This window comes from Balaenoptera acutorostrata, chromosome 16 (assembly GCF_949987535.1).
Source record: "Balaenoptera acutorostrata chromosome 16, mBalAcu1.1, whole genome shotgun sequence".
NCBI classification, from domain to species: domain Eukaryota; kingdom Metazoa; phylum Chordata; class Mammalia; order Artiodactyla; family Balaenopteridae; genus Balaenoptera; species Balaenoptera acutorostrata.
Genome location: NC_080079.1, coordinates 39740985 through 39756920, shown reverse-complemented (window position 1 = coordinate 39756920; position 15936 = coordinate 39740985). Strand labels below are relative to the sequence as shown.

The 15936-nt window shown below is 42.4% G+C and overlaps 1 protein-coding gene across 12 annotated transcripts in view; it reads right to left on the bottom strand.

Annotated features, from left to right (window-relative positions):
* The window catches only part of SGMS1 (sphingomyelin synthase 1), a 302749-nt gene that overhangs the window by 176796 nt on the left and 110017 nt on the right, over nucleotides 1-15936 (bottom strand). The window contains exon 1 of one of the 12 annotated variants that reach the window (XM_057530930.1): nucleotides 6275-6445. The exons of the other annotated variants lie outside the window; for them this stretch is intronic. The gene's annotated coding sequence lies outside the window, so the exon portion shown is untranslated. Of the gene's footprint in view, nucleotides 1-6274; nucleotides 6446-15936 lie in introns of those variants that run through there. 12 annotated transcript variants of the gene reach the window in all.

Below are 15936 nucleotides of genomic sequence, written 5' to 3'. Positions count from 1 at the left end.
ACAAGAAACATCTCAAATAAACAACCTAACCTTACACCTAAAGCAATTAGAGAAAGAAGAACAAAAAAAACCCCCAAAGTTAGCAGAAGGAAAGAAATCACAAAGATCATATCAGAAATAAATGAAAAAGAAATGAAGGAAACGATAGCAAAGATCAATAAAACTAAAAGCTGGTTCTTTGAGAAGATAAACAAAATTGATAAAGCATTAGCCAGACTCATCAAGAGAAAAAGGGAGAAGACTCAAACCAACAGAATTAGAAATGAAAAAGGAGAAGTAACAACTGACACTGCAGAAATACAAAGGATCATGAGAGATTCCTACAATCAACTATATGCCAATAAAATGGACAACCTGGAAGAAATGGACAAATTCTTAGAAATGCACAACCTTCCGAGACTGAACCAGGAAGAAATAGAAAATATGAGCAGACCAATCACAAGCACTGAAATTGAAACTGTGATTAAAAATCTTCCAACAAACAAAAGCCCAGGACCAGATGGCTTCACAGGTGAATTCTATCAAATATTTAGAGAAGAGCTAACACCTATCCTTCTCAAACTCTTCCAAAATATTGCAGAGGGAGGAACACTCCCAAACTCATTCTACAAGGCCACCATCACTCTGATACCAAAACCAGACAAAGATGTCACAAAGAAAGGAAACTACAGGCCAATATCACTGATGAACATAGATGCAAAAATCCTCAACAAAATACTAGCAAACAGAATCCAACAGCACATTAAAAGGATCATACATTATGATCAAGTGGGGTTTATCCCAGGAATGCAAGGGTTCTGCAATATACGCAAATCAATCAACGTGATACACCATATTAACAAATTGAAGGAGAAAAATCAAATGATCATCTCAATAGATGCAGAGAAAGCTTTCAACAAAATTCAACATCCATTTATGATAAAAACCCTCCAGAAAGTAGGCATAGAGGGAACTTTCCTCAACATAATAAAGGCCATATATGACAAACCCACAGCCAACATCATCCTCAATGGTGAAAAACAGAAAGCATTTCCACTAAGATCAGGAACAAGGAAGTGTTTTGGAAGTGTTAGCCACAGCAATCAGAGAAGAAAAAGAAATAAAAGGAATCCAAATCGGAAAAGAAGAAGTAAAGCTGTCACTGTTTGCAGATGACATGATACTATACATAGAGAATCCTAAAGATGCTACCAGAAAACTACTAGAGCTAATCAATGAATTTGGTAAAGTAGCAGGATACAAAATTAATGCACAGAAATCTCTTGCATTCCTATACACTAATGATGAAAAATCTGAAAGAGAAATTAAGGAAACACTCCCATTTACCACTGCAACAAAAAGAATAAAATATCTAGGAATAAACCTACCTAAGGAGACAAAAGACCTGTATGCAGAAAACTATAAGACACTGATGAAAGAAATTAAAGATGATACCAACAGATGGAGAGATACACCATGTTCTTGGGTTGGAAGAATCAACATTGTGAAAATGACTCTACTACCCAAAGCAATCTACAGATTCAATGCAATCCTTATCAAAATACCACTGGCATTTTTCACAGAACTAGATCAAAAAATTTCACAATTTGTATGGAAACACAAAATAGCCAAAGCAATCTTTTTTTTTTTTAAGATTTATTGATTGATTGATTGATTGATTGATTGCTATGTTGGGTCTTCGTTTCTGTGCGAGGGCTTTCTCTAGTTGCGGCAAGCGGGGGCCACTCTTCATCGCGGTGCGCGGGCCTCTCACTATCGCGGCCTCTCTTGTTGCGGAGCACAAGCTCCAGACGCGCAGGCTCAGTAGTTGTGGTTCACGGGCCTAGTTGCTCCGCGGCATGTGGGATCTTCCCAGACCAGGGCTCGAACCCGTGTCCCCTGCATTGGCAGGCAGATTCTCAACCACTGTGCCACCAGGGAAGCCCAGCCAAAGCAATCTTGAGAAAGAAAAACGGAGCTGGAGGAATCAGGTTCCCTGACATCAGACTATACTACAAAGCTACAGTAATCAAGACAGTATGGTACTGGCACAGAAACAGAAATATAGATCAATGGAACAGGATAGAAAGCCCAGAGGTAAACCCACACACATACGGTCACCTTATCTTTGATAAAGGAGGCAAGAATATACAGTGGAGAAAAGACAGCCTCTTCAATAAGTGGTGCTGGGAAAACTGGACAGCTACATGTAAAAGAATGAAATTAGAACACTCCCAAAAACCATACACAAAAATAAACTCAAAATGGATTAAAGACCTAAATGTAAGGCCAGACACCATCAAACTCTTAGAGGAAAACACAGGCAGAACACTTTATGACATAAATCACAGCAAGATCCTTTTTGACCCAGCTCCTAGAGAAATGGAAATACAAACAAAAATAAACAAATGGGACCTAATGAAACTTAAAAGCTTTTGCACAGCAAAGGAAACCATAAACAAGACGAAAAGAGAACCCTCAGAATGGGAGAAAATATTTGCAAATGAAGCAACTGACAAAAGATTAATCTCCAGAACATACAAGCAACTCATGCAGCTCAATATCAAAAAAACAAACAACCCAATCCAAAAATGGGCAGAAGACCTAAATAGACATTTCTCCAAAGAAGATATACAGATGGCCTACAGACACATGAAAGAATGCTCAACATCATTAATCATTAGAGAAATGCAAATCAAAACTACAATGAGATATCATCTCACACTGGTCAGAATGGCCATCATAAAAAAATCTACAAACAATAAATGCTGGAGAGGGTGTGGAGAAAAGGGAACCCTCTTGCACTGTTGGTGGGAATGTAAATTGATACAGTCACTATGGAGAACAGTATGGAGGTTCTTTAAAAATCTAAAAATAGAACTACCATACAACCCAGCAATCCCACTACTGGGCATATACCCTGAGAAAACTATAATTCAAAAGGAGTGATGTACCAAAATGTTCATTGCAGCTCTATTTACAATAGCCAGGACATGGAAGCAACCTAAGTGTCCATCAACAGGTGAATGGATAAAGAAGATGTGGAACATATATACAATGGAATATTACTCAGCCATAAAAAGGAACAAAACTGAGTTATTTGTAGTGAGGTGGATGGACCTAGAGACTGTCATACAGAGTGAAGTAAGTCAGAAAGAGAAAAACAAATACCGTATGCTAACACATATATGGAATCTAAAAAAAAAAAAGAAGAAGAAGAAAAAAATGGTCAGAAGAACCTAGGGACAAGACGGGAATAAAGATGGAGACCTACTAGAGAACAGACTTGAGGATACAGGGAGGGGGAAGGGTAAGCTGGGACAAAGTGAGAGAGTGGTAGTGTATATATGGACATATATACACTACCAAATGTAAAATAGATAGCTAGTGGGAAGCAGCCGCATAGCACAGGGAGATCAGCTCAGTGCTTTGTGACCACCTAGAGGGGTGGGATAGGGAAGGTGGGAGGGAGGGAGACGCAAGAGGGAAGAGATATGGGGACATATGTATATGTATAACTGATTCACTTTGTTATAAAGCAGAAACTAATACACCATTGTAAAGCAATTATACTCCAATAAAGATGTTAGAAAAAAAAAACATTTAATGAGGGATTTCAGCTGATTTTTTAAAGAACTCTTTAATACTAGAAAGGTTCAGGTTCAACGAGTATCTATCATCACTGGGTCTCAGAGATCACTGGAACCAGGCAGAAGGAATTGGGCTTAAAAGCTACTGCCCTATAAAATAAATCCCTGCAATTAGCGTCACCACTCTAAATGACAGAAAGATCATACGTTCTCCCCAAACTGTATCTTTTGAATACTTAGCTCTTCTCTCTATCTCCACTTCCCTCTGAGTATTCACTGTGATTTGACCACCAAGAAGAAACTGACAAGTAAGACTAAGAATGTCAGTGCTAATGAATAGGTTACCCTCTCAGTTACTGTCTTTATTTTTTCCTCTTTCAATGGTTTTTGAATCCCACCCCAAAAGGCAGCCATAGTTGACCATTAGGTGTTACTATCACCTCTGCCTAAAATTCACAGCACTGGGACTAAGTCTGCTGCTCAGAATCAAAGTTATGTAACAGCCAGAGAATCTCTGAGCCTCAGAACTCCTACCTCTGAGAAGAAACACGGCCCCTCAGCTTCAGTAGCAGAGCCAGGTCTCCGGAATCCCACTCCAGGGTTCTTGCCCCTACAGATCTTTCTTCTGCTTCCCTGGGTCCTGAGGCATGGCTCAAGCCACCCAGAGATATAGCTTCTGAATCATGACAATTTATCCAGAGTTCAATTACACTGAAGCATTCTAGCTCACAATCTATTTCCCCCCGCCCCCTTTGCATATTTCACTTTCATCAAGTATCCTAATGTCCTTCATGGAAGTTTTCTTTTGCCCAGGACCCAGCATAGGATCACAAACTGCATTTAACTTGGGTCTCCTTTAAACTGAAACAGTTCTTCAGCTTCTTTGTCTTTCATGACATTGATATTTTCGAGGAATACATGCCAACTATTTTAGAGAATATCCTTCAATTTAGGTTTCTCTGGTGTTTATGCACAATTAGATTCGGATTTGGCCTTCTTGGCCGGGATATGACATCCAGAGGCATGTGACACTCACCAGCCCTCATTGGTGATGTTAATTTTGACCCCTTGTTTACGGTGTTGTCCAGTTTCCCCACTGATTTGTTACTATTTTTTCCTTTTGTAATCAATTGTAAAATCTGTGAGGAGAACAATGACACACTTTCATTTCAGAAACTGACTCGTGCATTTGATTGGTTAATAAATTATTTGCTGAGCACCTGTTACTTGCCAGGCATGGTGGTGGCACTGGAGATACTGCAGCGGGAAAAGTTATATCCCTGCCCTCGGGAAGTTTACATTCTAGTTAGGAAAGGCAGACAAAGGGCAAGTAAATAAAGCATACGCTGTGTACTCTGGTGACAAGTGCTTCCAAGGAAATAAAGCAGAGACAGGCAGGGAGGGCTGGGGGAGGAGCAATTGGAGCTGCTACGGCTGTCGTAGCCTTCAGCCCACAATCCAAAAGGGTGCAGAGACCCTCTAAAGCAGAAATTGAATCTTGTCCCTTCCTGCTTAAAATGCAAAGAGTAACATGCTCTCTGGACATCCAGGATCCTCAGGGAGTACCCCAGCCTCTCCACATTCATCTCTTGTCATCCTCTCGTGATTTATGTGCTGGCGATAACACCTATGCTTCCTCAGATGTGCCCTGATTCCCGTTCCCGTGCCTCTCACCTCACGTGGAGGAACTCCTCTCCCTGTCCATTCACAGCACATCCCTGGGACCTTCCCTTCAATACTGAGGACCAGAGACGAGGAGGGAAACCTGTCCACAAACTACCATTCTGACCAAAATGAAATGATCTGAGAATTCAACTATTTACAATTATCTGTTTTAGACATCATTTTATACACAATTTTGTATTATATACAAAGGTACTTTGTCACATTTTTAACTTACTCTAGGTAGAGTACTTAATGAAACATGTTTGATTTTTCCCTCTTCTCTGGGTTAATTAAAGAAATTAATTTGCAGAGATAATTCCATATGATGCACACACAGACTAAGAAAAATTAGCAGGCATTTCTTTAGCTAAGACAGCTTGTAAATAAACATCATGAATATGTGCACACCCACAAGCAAGCGAGGCAGAATTCCACCTACATAAATGGACTGAGTCATGCTTCAATCCAATTCAACAAGTCGTCTCTAAGTCCTTACAAGGTGCTCTGTCGTCTATTCCGTGCTGCAGGAGTTTCAAAAAAAAAAAGGGTGGAATAGGAACCTCGGGTTCCTATGTTCCCAGGTTAGACAATGTGGTAAGATGTTAAAATACATGGTATCATTAAAACCCTAGCAAAAAAACCTTGGGACTATTTTTTAGATAATTAGACATAGTTACATAAACAATTGCAATTTTAAGTATGGGTATTTAACAAAGTTAAAATTGCACCTCTTGCATCACTGTCCATTTTTGCTGTATGTATGTATACGTATATTTGCTGGAGGAAAGGAGGAGTGGGTTGGTTGGATGGCTTTTAGTTTGTTTAACCAGAGGTCTTGCTTTGTGGACCAAGATGGTGTCTTTCCTACGTGCTGTATTTGCACTTTAGAAATGCCTGGGGTGGGCCTTGCCTCCTCCCTGTCAACAGGACCCGAGTGCCCGGGTGCCGGGCTGTTCTCCCACAGACTCCCTCCTCCCCAAGCGGCCGCTCACCTGCCAAGGTATCAATCTGTGGCTATGACTGATCAGAACACCACTTACCTGGGTAATCGTCTCTACTCCTTGTAAAAAGAAGACTCTTAAATTTCCACCTCCAGCCTCTCCCCACACAAAGATGATTTTCAGATGACAAAAGAAAAAAAAAAGCCAGGACAGCAAGAGCAGTTGGGAAAGAAAGCTGCAGGCCCAGACTCATCCCATAGCTGAGCTCCTGAGGGAGTCAAGGGGAGTCCTCACTGAGGGCCTGCTTCCTCCTGCTTCCTGCTATCTGCCCACGTGACAGAAGAAGGCGGCAAACTCACCTGCATGCAGACCCGCCTCCTGCCTTTAATACCGGGAAGGTTCAGTCCTTTAGGTCCGCCCACAGAATGACAAATATCTGCCCACATTTCACAACAGTTTCCGAATGAGTTGTTCTTAAATTCACTAAAACTTCAGGATTCTGTTACTTAATACTGTGCAGATACAAAGTTTTGTCATGTGAGAATACTGGGGCAGAAAAGAAAGGAAGAAATGCCTTCCATTTCAATATCCAGATCCTCACCTTTAAATGTATTTAGGTAGATGCCCTCAAGACCTCACAGGCTTTTTCTAAGAAAGTAAAAATGTGCAAATTTACAAACGTACATCAACTTTTCCACTTTAACAAGAGCTCCAAAAAGTAGATTGATTTGTCGCAGGTCAGAAAATGAACTTATCACCCAAGTTAAGATTCGCACCATAAATCAATTTCTCCCACGATAATATAAAGAGAAAGATACCATTAAGCCCAACCTGAAATAAACTATCAGTATGAAACCATATGAAAAATGGCTGTTGGAGAAAATTCTTTAAATCTTCATAGACTTATGTGAAAAAACAGCTACCCCAGCCCCACCTGGCATGGGGAGGTACCGCCTTAGAGACAATGAGAATCGACAATGAGAATCCTGTATTCCTCAAAGAGGTGTGAACTCCACTTGTGATGTCTGCAGAAAGCTCAGCCTTCAGAATAGAAAGTTTTAGATGTTCATCTTCCTTTGTCACTGATAGGGAAATGATTAGTTACTGCCTGGGCCAGAGAAGGGAAATGAACTTGCAGGCTTGTGTGAAAACAACAAAATGCTGTTTTTCCAGAACAGTTGATTAAGAACACGCTGTCCTAAGTGCAGTGAAGTGAAACGTTCCTTCCTGGTTCCCAGCTCTCAGAGGAGGAAAGAGCAGCTCTGCAGGCTTGGCCTTCAATGAACAAAGCTTGGGGGTCGCCCCCCTGCAGAGACACTGCGTCCACAGTCACTGCCACTCTGACAGCCTGGAGTAACTGACGCCTTAAAGACTCAGGAAGACAGAAGGCCGTCAAGATATTTGACCGTGTCCCTGAGTATATTTCACAGAGCAGATTACTAAAATCAGATAGGTTTTGTAAAGAGAAAGAAAGCCAAGAAAGCTGAGTAACTTACACCAACACTGTTGTGCTGTAGCTATAAATCCTCTCATGTTCCTGGGAACCCAGAAGCATGTTATGTCTGCTTTGATTCGAGAGAAGATTCTGAATAAGGTGGCCTATATAAACGGTGACATATTACCTGTCTAAAAACTGGGATATAATCTGACGAGTATAAACACACATCTAGAACCTACCAAGCAGAATATTTGGAAGCAAGGACAGTCTCACAAAGTCCAGGATGTGTCATCACCTTGCCTACTTAGCAAGATTCCCAGGCCCCTCCTCTGGAGACTTAAGTCAGTAAATCTGGGTGCTGCCTGAGAATCTATATTGTTAACAAGCACTTCGAGGAGATTCTTATGTTCAGGCGAGTTTGGGGAACACTGGAGTGAGCCAATTATACCCTATAACACAGTTCTCTTTAAGATACTTCTACATTTAAATCCCATTTAGTAATACCATCCATTATGTTAAGCTTATAAATGGTAACAATAATGAATATCTGTCTTCCCCTAACCCCTCAAATAATAAAATAATTTTGGTAATACCCATTTTAAAGGAAGAGGTTAAGTAACTTGTACAAAGTCACAAGCTAGTAAGTGATGGGGAGGGGGTGGGATTCAAACAGAGGTGTGACTTCAACAGCTGTACCTGTAACCATTTATTTACATATACAGCCTTCTCTTTCACAAGTATAGATCCTGTTTACAAGTGATAGCAATGGATTTAGAACCCAAAGTAAAACAGATTTTAGGAAACCATTTATGAACTACAAGTACTTTCAAATTACTGGCTGTGTAGAGACTCCGGGATCCAGCAATATCTCTAACAAAAGGTTTTTATCCTGTGCTGCCCTCAGATTTCTCCTTTAAGGAAGTTTGGATCCTAACCTCCATACCTTTCCCTAGCAAGTAAAAAAGATGCGATCAAAAAGTCAATGACCACTCCCAGAAAAATAATTAGCTCAGAGGAATTACACGTGCTATAATTTAGCCCCAAATCTGAACAATACATCAGATGGAGGGCAACATGTTTATACTGATCTGTAAAGAATTTAAACAGATGTGATATTCAAGTATTTTCATAACTGCCCTCTTCTATCATTTCTAACACTGAATTTAAAAAGAAAAAAAAAGAAGAAAATCAAACTTTTCTACTCATCCTGCCTAAACAAAAAAAAAGACTTGATGTCAAATGAACAGTGTCACTATGCCTCTTTCTAGCCTCAGGTTAATTAAAAGTCACTCAAGTTTGAAAAGGATATTAAAACCAGAATGAAAATCAAACTCATGATTCATTCAACGAGTATTTATTGAGGGCTTTCTATATGCCAGGCATTGTTCTAGGTGCTATAGATACACAGCAGAGAATAAAACAAACAAAAATTCCTGCCTTTAAGGAGCGCACATCCTCCTAAGAGGATATACACTCTAAAGAAATAAGAAAATAAACAATTTGTCAGACGGTGAAAGGTGCAGCAGGGAGGACCACTGCGTGGTCCCCAAAGGTTTCCCTAAAAAGGGGCCATCTGAGCAGAGGCCTGAGGGAGATGGGGGGCAAGCAACACAACATCTGGGGGGAGCGCCTCCCAGAAGAAGGAGTGTGTCCAGCTGACCTCTATCCCCGCCCAAACCACAATCCCCCCAAATTTCCTCTCTGCTCAGATGGTACCACACTTCTCCCAGTTGCTCAGGACTGGAACTGAGCTGGGCTCCTTCCCCTCCCTCACATCTCCCACCCTGTCAATCTGGTGGGCCTGCGCACTGTGCCTCCTAAATATTCATCTCCATTCCACGCTTGAGAAACAGGCCATCATAATAAACCTGGATGGCTGCAGAAGCCTCCAAACTGGTCTCCCCATATTTTTCATGCTCCTAGCCCCCAAATCTAAGCTCCACTAAGAAACCAGAGTGATCTCTTAAAAACACATATGAAATTGCATCAAGGCCCTTTTCTAGCTCAATCCTTCCCCCTGCTCTTTGGAATAAAATCTGGATCCTGTTAACATATACACACTACTATATATATGAAAAATAGATAATCAACGGAGACCTACTATATAGCACAGGGAACTCTACTTAATATTCTGTAACGACCTATATGGAAAGGGAATCTGAGGGAGAATGGATATGTATATATGTATAGCTGAATCACTTTGCTGTGCACCTGAAACTAACACAACATTGGAAATCAACTATATTCCAATATAAAATAAATACTAAATTAAAGAAAAAGTCTGGATCCTGGATGTCCAGGCCCTGCCAGCACAGTCCAGCCCCTGCCAACCTCTCTGAATGATCCACATCCCTCTGTCCCCAGAGCTTGCTGGCCTCTGAGCTACCTTGGCCTTCCTGCAGTCGTTCTAAGGAGCCTAGCTCCTTTCTGCCTTTGCCCATGTGTTCCTTCTGTCTGGAGAGATGCACTCCTCATCTCCCCTGGCACACTCCCCTCCCATCCTTCAGATCTCAAGCTAGAAGCCACTGCCCCAGGGTGATGTTCTGATCTCCCTATCACATGCGATCCGACACTGCACACTTCTTATACACTGTATTTCTCCTAGCACCATCACAACTATAATTAAATCATTATTTCTATAATTTAGTGGCTGCCCTGCTCCAATAAACCAATCTCTATGGCGACAAGGACTACATCAGTTGAATTCCTTTTTGCATCTCCAACTGTCTTAAAAATAGCAGAGTTCAATACATATTTGGGAAGAGGTTAAGCCTTCCTCCTTACACATCCCTGCATTCTCTCTCAAGGAAAACAAAGAGCTGCATTTTTCCTCTGCATCGTCTACGCCTCACAAATTTGTCTTCTAATAGCAAAAGTTAGGAACCAAGAAAAAGCCATGTTGAAATAACAAAGTTCCAAACTGAGAAGCCCCAAGTTGAGCCATTTGGACCACTTTTATTTTTTTGGCCTCGCCACTCAGCGCGCAGGATCTTAGTTCCCCGACCAGGGATCGAACCCTCACCCGCCGCAATGGAAGCACAGAGTCTTAACCACTGGACCACCAGGGAAGTCCCTTGGACCATGTTTGTTTTTAGCTTTGTTTCATGTTATAGAATCATCTTCCTAAAGGGAAGCCCAGTAAGCAGAGCCCACCCACTCCTCAGACCTCACAAGTCGGGCACTAACTCCTCAAGGAGCAAATTAAAGTAACAGGAAAGAATAGAGAACCCTGGGAGAAAGGACTTTCCACTGGTCCACAGTTATCAGAATCTTTTCCACTGTAATTAAGGCTAATGGGAGGCACTCGCTCTATGACAAGAAGTAAAGGGGCGTTGCAAGGCCCTCATACCACGCAGCTTACAGTTAACGGCGGCCGCACTTAGCTGCACCCTAACCAGGAGCCAGCCCCTTGGCAAAGTGCTCTCCTCGCGCACCACCTCATTTAAATGAACTGAATCTTGGCGACCACCCCGTGATCCAAGTGACTTTATCCCCATCTGATCAAGGAGGCCGAGGAGGTGAAGTCACTTGCTTGGGCTCACAGAGCTAATAACTAATAAGTGCTGTGACCCAGGAATCAGAAGCAGCTCTGTTGGGCTCCAAATCCTCAGCAAAGTATGTCATTTGGGACCCAGGGTCCTAGTACCAGTGTACCAGTACCCAAAGTGCTGGTACTGAGTGTGAATCACTTGGATGCTCTAGTCCCGGCTCCCTGGCTCACAGGACCAGAGAAGGGGAGTGACTGGCACAAGATCACACAGCCCAATGGTAGCTAGGTCTAGCCAACAGTTCCATCCCTGTCAGATGGTCCTTCTGACAGACAGCACCTCCCCTCACAAAAGATCCCTAAAATCCTTAGAATAAATGCTCCAAGTCAAGTTTTCCTAAGGAACGCTGTAATGCTATAAAAATCCTAAAGTAGCCCTCAGAGTTGAGTGAAAGGAAAACAGAAGGACTTTATCACTCTCCTTTCTTGCAGCTGCCATTGGTCTGAATTCACACAAACAGCCCCTTGTCTCTGTGCTGCCATGCAGCTCTTCTAAGCGACAGAAGCCCAGGAACACAGAGGCCCTGGGCCCAGGCCAGCTAGAGCCGAGCTAAACAGGCTAAAAAGCAGGCGGTTCTGACACCCTTTAATCAACCACCACTCACTCTGGAGAAGCAATAAACACAATTTTGCACACACGATCACTCTTCTTTCTGTACAAGAGCAAGTGGAATAAGGCCTGAGCCGTGAAAGTCACCCGTGCACCCCGAACAGCACCCTGATTTTTATGATCCCGGTGGCAAAACCATCACTGCATCCAGGTCAGGTTTACCCTGGACTCCACAACCCCCTTGCCCTCTTCCAAAATGAGGCTGCTGACAGCCAACAGCCTGGTATCCCACCACCTACCAGCCACCACTGGGCCTGCCAGGCCAGACCAAGGCAGCAATTATATGCGCTTGGTGTTTGGAAGCTCTTCTGGAGAAGCACCCCTGAATGGCCTCATGCCGTCCTCAGCAGCTTCAAACACCAACCCGCGAGCATCCCGGAGCGACCACTGCCAGGAGAACTTCTGTTGTGACAAGGCCTCCAGACCAGCAGCTCCCCTGCTTACCGAGAGCCCCAGCTCAGCCGGGGACGGACGAGGCCCACGTCATCCCCCAAGACAGAGCCCATCAGGGACGACTCGCGGAGGGCTGGCTGAAGGTGGACTCACCCACCCCCTGCAGACCCAGCCGCCCAGCCAGAGCCACCGGCCACAACGCGTGAGTCCCCCCAGGGTGCTGTGCGGTAGCAATGCTCCACTGAAAACTCGGTAAAAGCCACTCGTTCTGTGAGATCTTTTGTTAAGTGACAATAATGCCCATGAGGGCACCTCAAATATTCAAAGAGCTAAACAATCTAAGGGTATCAAAAGGGTCACCATTTGGGTATGCTGCCCACACCTGAGGACTGAGATGTAGGGGATATATAACTTTACGAGGTCCCCACTGTCCCTGCGGGAGGAAGGGTGATGTGGACCCTAGAGCTGCAACCTGGGGCAAGTTACACGAGCTTCTACCGCTCAGTCCCCTCAGCGGCAGATCGGAGTTAACAACCGCTCTCTCGGTGTCACGGTGGAATATCGCGTGAGCAAAAGGAAGTCACTCTCTGGCACAGTGATTGGCACATAATAAACCATAAACGAATGCTCGCTTCCTTCTTTAAGGCTTTTAAAGAGCTTGCTTTCTTCAGTATTATGCATTCCTTTTCTGTTCCCTTTTATTAACTTCTCAAAATCTTCTTTCAAAACTAACAACCCACATCTACTCTTAATTCCAGCAATTCAGTGTATTTTCCTTAAGGGCATGTGTGGAAAAGAATGTCAAGATGTATGTCCAATGATGGTCACTCCATCATTATTTGCGACCTTCAAAAAAAAGTAACAGCTACTAACTAGAATCCAATTACAGTACTTACAATAAAACAGGTAGTTCAGTGAATGTTAATAAAAGGCAAGTGCTTTACGGTATAACTTTACATAGTATGATCAAACATGGGATTAAAAACTTAAATAAATATATATTACATATATGCTAGCTTTGGTATCCAAATAATTTACCAGTGGGAAGGAAAAAAGGAATAAGGGTGGGAGGATGCGGTAGGCAAAATAATGGCCCCCCGTCCACATCCTAACCCCCCAGAACCTGTGACTATGTTACCTTACACAGCAAAAGGGGCTTTGCAGATGTAATAAATTAAGGATATTGACATGGGAAGAGTAGTCTGGATTATTCAGGTGGCCCCAATCTAATCACATGGGTCCTTAAAATCAGAGACCCTTTCCTGGATTTGACTACAAAAAATGGTCAGAGAGAAGATGGAGGAAGAGTCCATGGGCCAAAGAATACTGGCAGCCTCTTGAAGCCAGAAAAGGGCAAAAGCCTCGGACATGTTGATTTTAACGCAGTGAGACCCATGCTGGGCTTCTGACTTGCAGAAGCATTAAGATAATAAGTTTGTGTCGTTTCATAACACTGACGTTGTGGTAATTAATTATACCAGCAATAGAAACTAGTAGAGGAGGAAAAGGGGTAAATTACTTATAATTTTATATCTTTCCTGATATTCTGAATATTTACTGTATACATTATATATATATATATATATTGCTTTTACTTTAACACTTATTTAGTTGGGGAGGAAGGGAAGAAATCCTTTGCCCCATTTCAATGTCATGATTCCCTGATCACAAAAGCTTTCATATAGCACTTGTCTCCTCCTGCCTGAAAAATTGGGCGCTCTCTTTCAGGACCAAACAAAAGTCTACTTACACACCAAGGCCCAACTCAAGTGATCCATCCCAGGTCAGGGCCTCCTCCTTAGGGGTCTCCCCTGCAGCTGACCTTAAGGGGGCTGCTCAGAGCTCTGTCAACCCTGCTGGATGGTGAACTCCTTAAAAACAGGGCTTGAGGCTTATTTGCCTGTGCAAACCCAACCCCTCATAACAGGCATAACATGTGGTTAATGATTAAGTGTTTGCTCAGCTGAAAAGACTACTGGATCGCATTAAATCCAAGCCAATCTAGTAAACTCTGGTTTTAAATTAACAAGGAGTCTTCTGCTGGGAAAAGACTGTTGTAACCTCACATGCATTATCCAGCTATCTGTTCTGTAAAGGTAGAAGTTATATCCTTCAACCTCACAAATCACAGTTAACAGTTCATAGTTAAATCCTCCTTCAAAATCAGATTTTGAGGAGACTTCCCTGGTGGTGCGGTGGTTAAGAATCCGCCTGCCAATGCAGGGGACACGGGTTCCAGCCCTGGCCTGGGAAGATCCCACATGCCGAGGAGCAACTAAGCCCGTGCGCCTAGAGCCTGTGCTCCGTAGCAAGAGAAGCCACCGCAGTGAGAAGCCCGCGCACCACAGCAAAGAGTAGCCCCCGCTCGCCACAACTAGAGAAAGCCCACACGCAGCAACGAAGACCCAGTGCGGCCAAAAATAAATAAATAAAATAAATAAATTTTTTTAAAAATCAAATTTTGCCTTCGATTTACAAAGGATGGTGGTTATCAAGAGACACTGCTTCAGAGCTCCAGGGCATTGAATTTACAGTCTGAATCTTCTAGTTCCTGCTGTAGACATTTCTGAGTTATATTTAAATTATACTGGCTGTAGTGCTGAAGTTAGCCTTCCTTCCTCCCATCAAATCAAAACACTGGGTTTCCCCAATAGGACATTTTCTCATCCATTCTAGGAAAAAAAAAAAAAAAAAAAAAAAATCACAGCACAGCTGTTATGGTTGAGATTTAAAACAATTCAAAACAGAAGTCTACTCCATTAATGACTGTTTTAATGGCAAAGAAGCCAGGAAAGGAGACGGAGTGACATTTGATGAAATATTCACATACTAAAGACTGCATCCACTAAAGCAAGAACCAGAAGCTGTTGTTTTAATCTCCCAGCAGCATTCTGTTTAAAAATATTAGAGCATCCATCTCTATGGTGATAGTTATTTCCATTGCTCAATTAGAGGCCAAAGTACTGAAGAGGCTACACTCCTGTGCTTGAACGAGACATCTTAGATAACCAATGACTTCACAAATCCTTATCCAATCATGGACAAGTGACAGACACTGAATTCTTCATGGGTATTTAAGCCAAAGAACATCATTAATTATTCATTTTTGTTGGTGGTTGTGTTTTCATCTTAAAAGTCAGATTTACTGGGGTATAATTTACATGCAATAACTTATCGTTTTTAGGTAACAGTTCTATGAGTTTTTACCCAAACATATAGTCATGTAATCATCACCACAATTGAGAAACAGACTATTTCATACATTCCAAAAAGTTCCCTATGCCCTTTGTAAGTCAATCTTCTCCCCCATTCCCAGCCCCAGGCAACCATTGATCTGTTTTCTAACCCTATACTTTTGCCTTTTCCAGAATGTCATACGAATGGAATCATACAGTAAGTACCCTTTTGAGTCATACAGAATGTACCTTTTTGAGTTTGGCTTCTTTCACATAACATAATGCATTTGAGATTCAACCAGATAGTTGTGTTTGTTCTTTGTTAGTACTGAGTAATAGTCCATTGATATCCAGTTTGTTTATCCACTCACTTGTTGAAGGACATGTGAGTTTTTTCCAGTTATGGGCAGTTAGAAATAAAGCTGTTGCTGGGTATTCCCTGGCGGTCCAGTGGTTAGGACTCTGCACTTTCACTGCCGAGGGCCCGGGTTCAATCCCTGGTCGGGGAATTAAGATCTCGCAAGCAGTGAGGCACAGCCAAAATAAATAAATAAATAAAAATTTAAAAAATAAAGCTGTTGCAAATATTAGCCTACA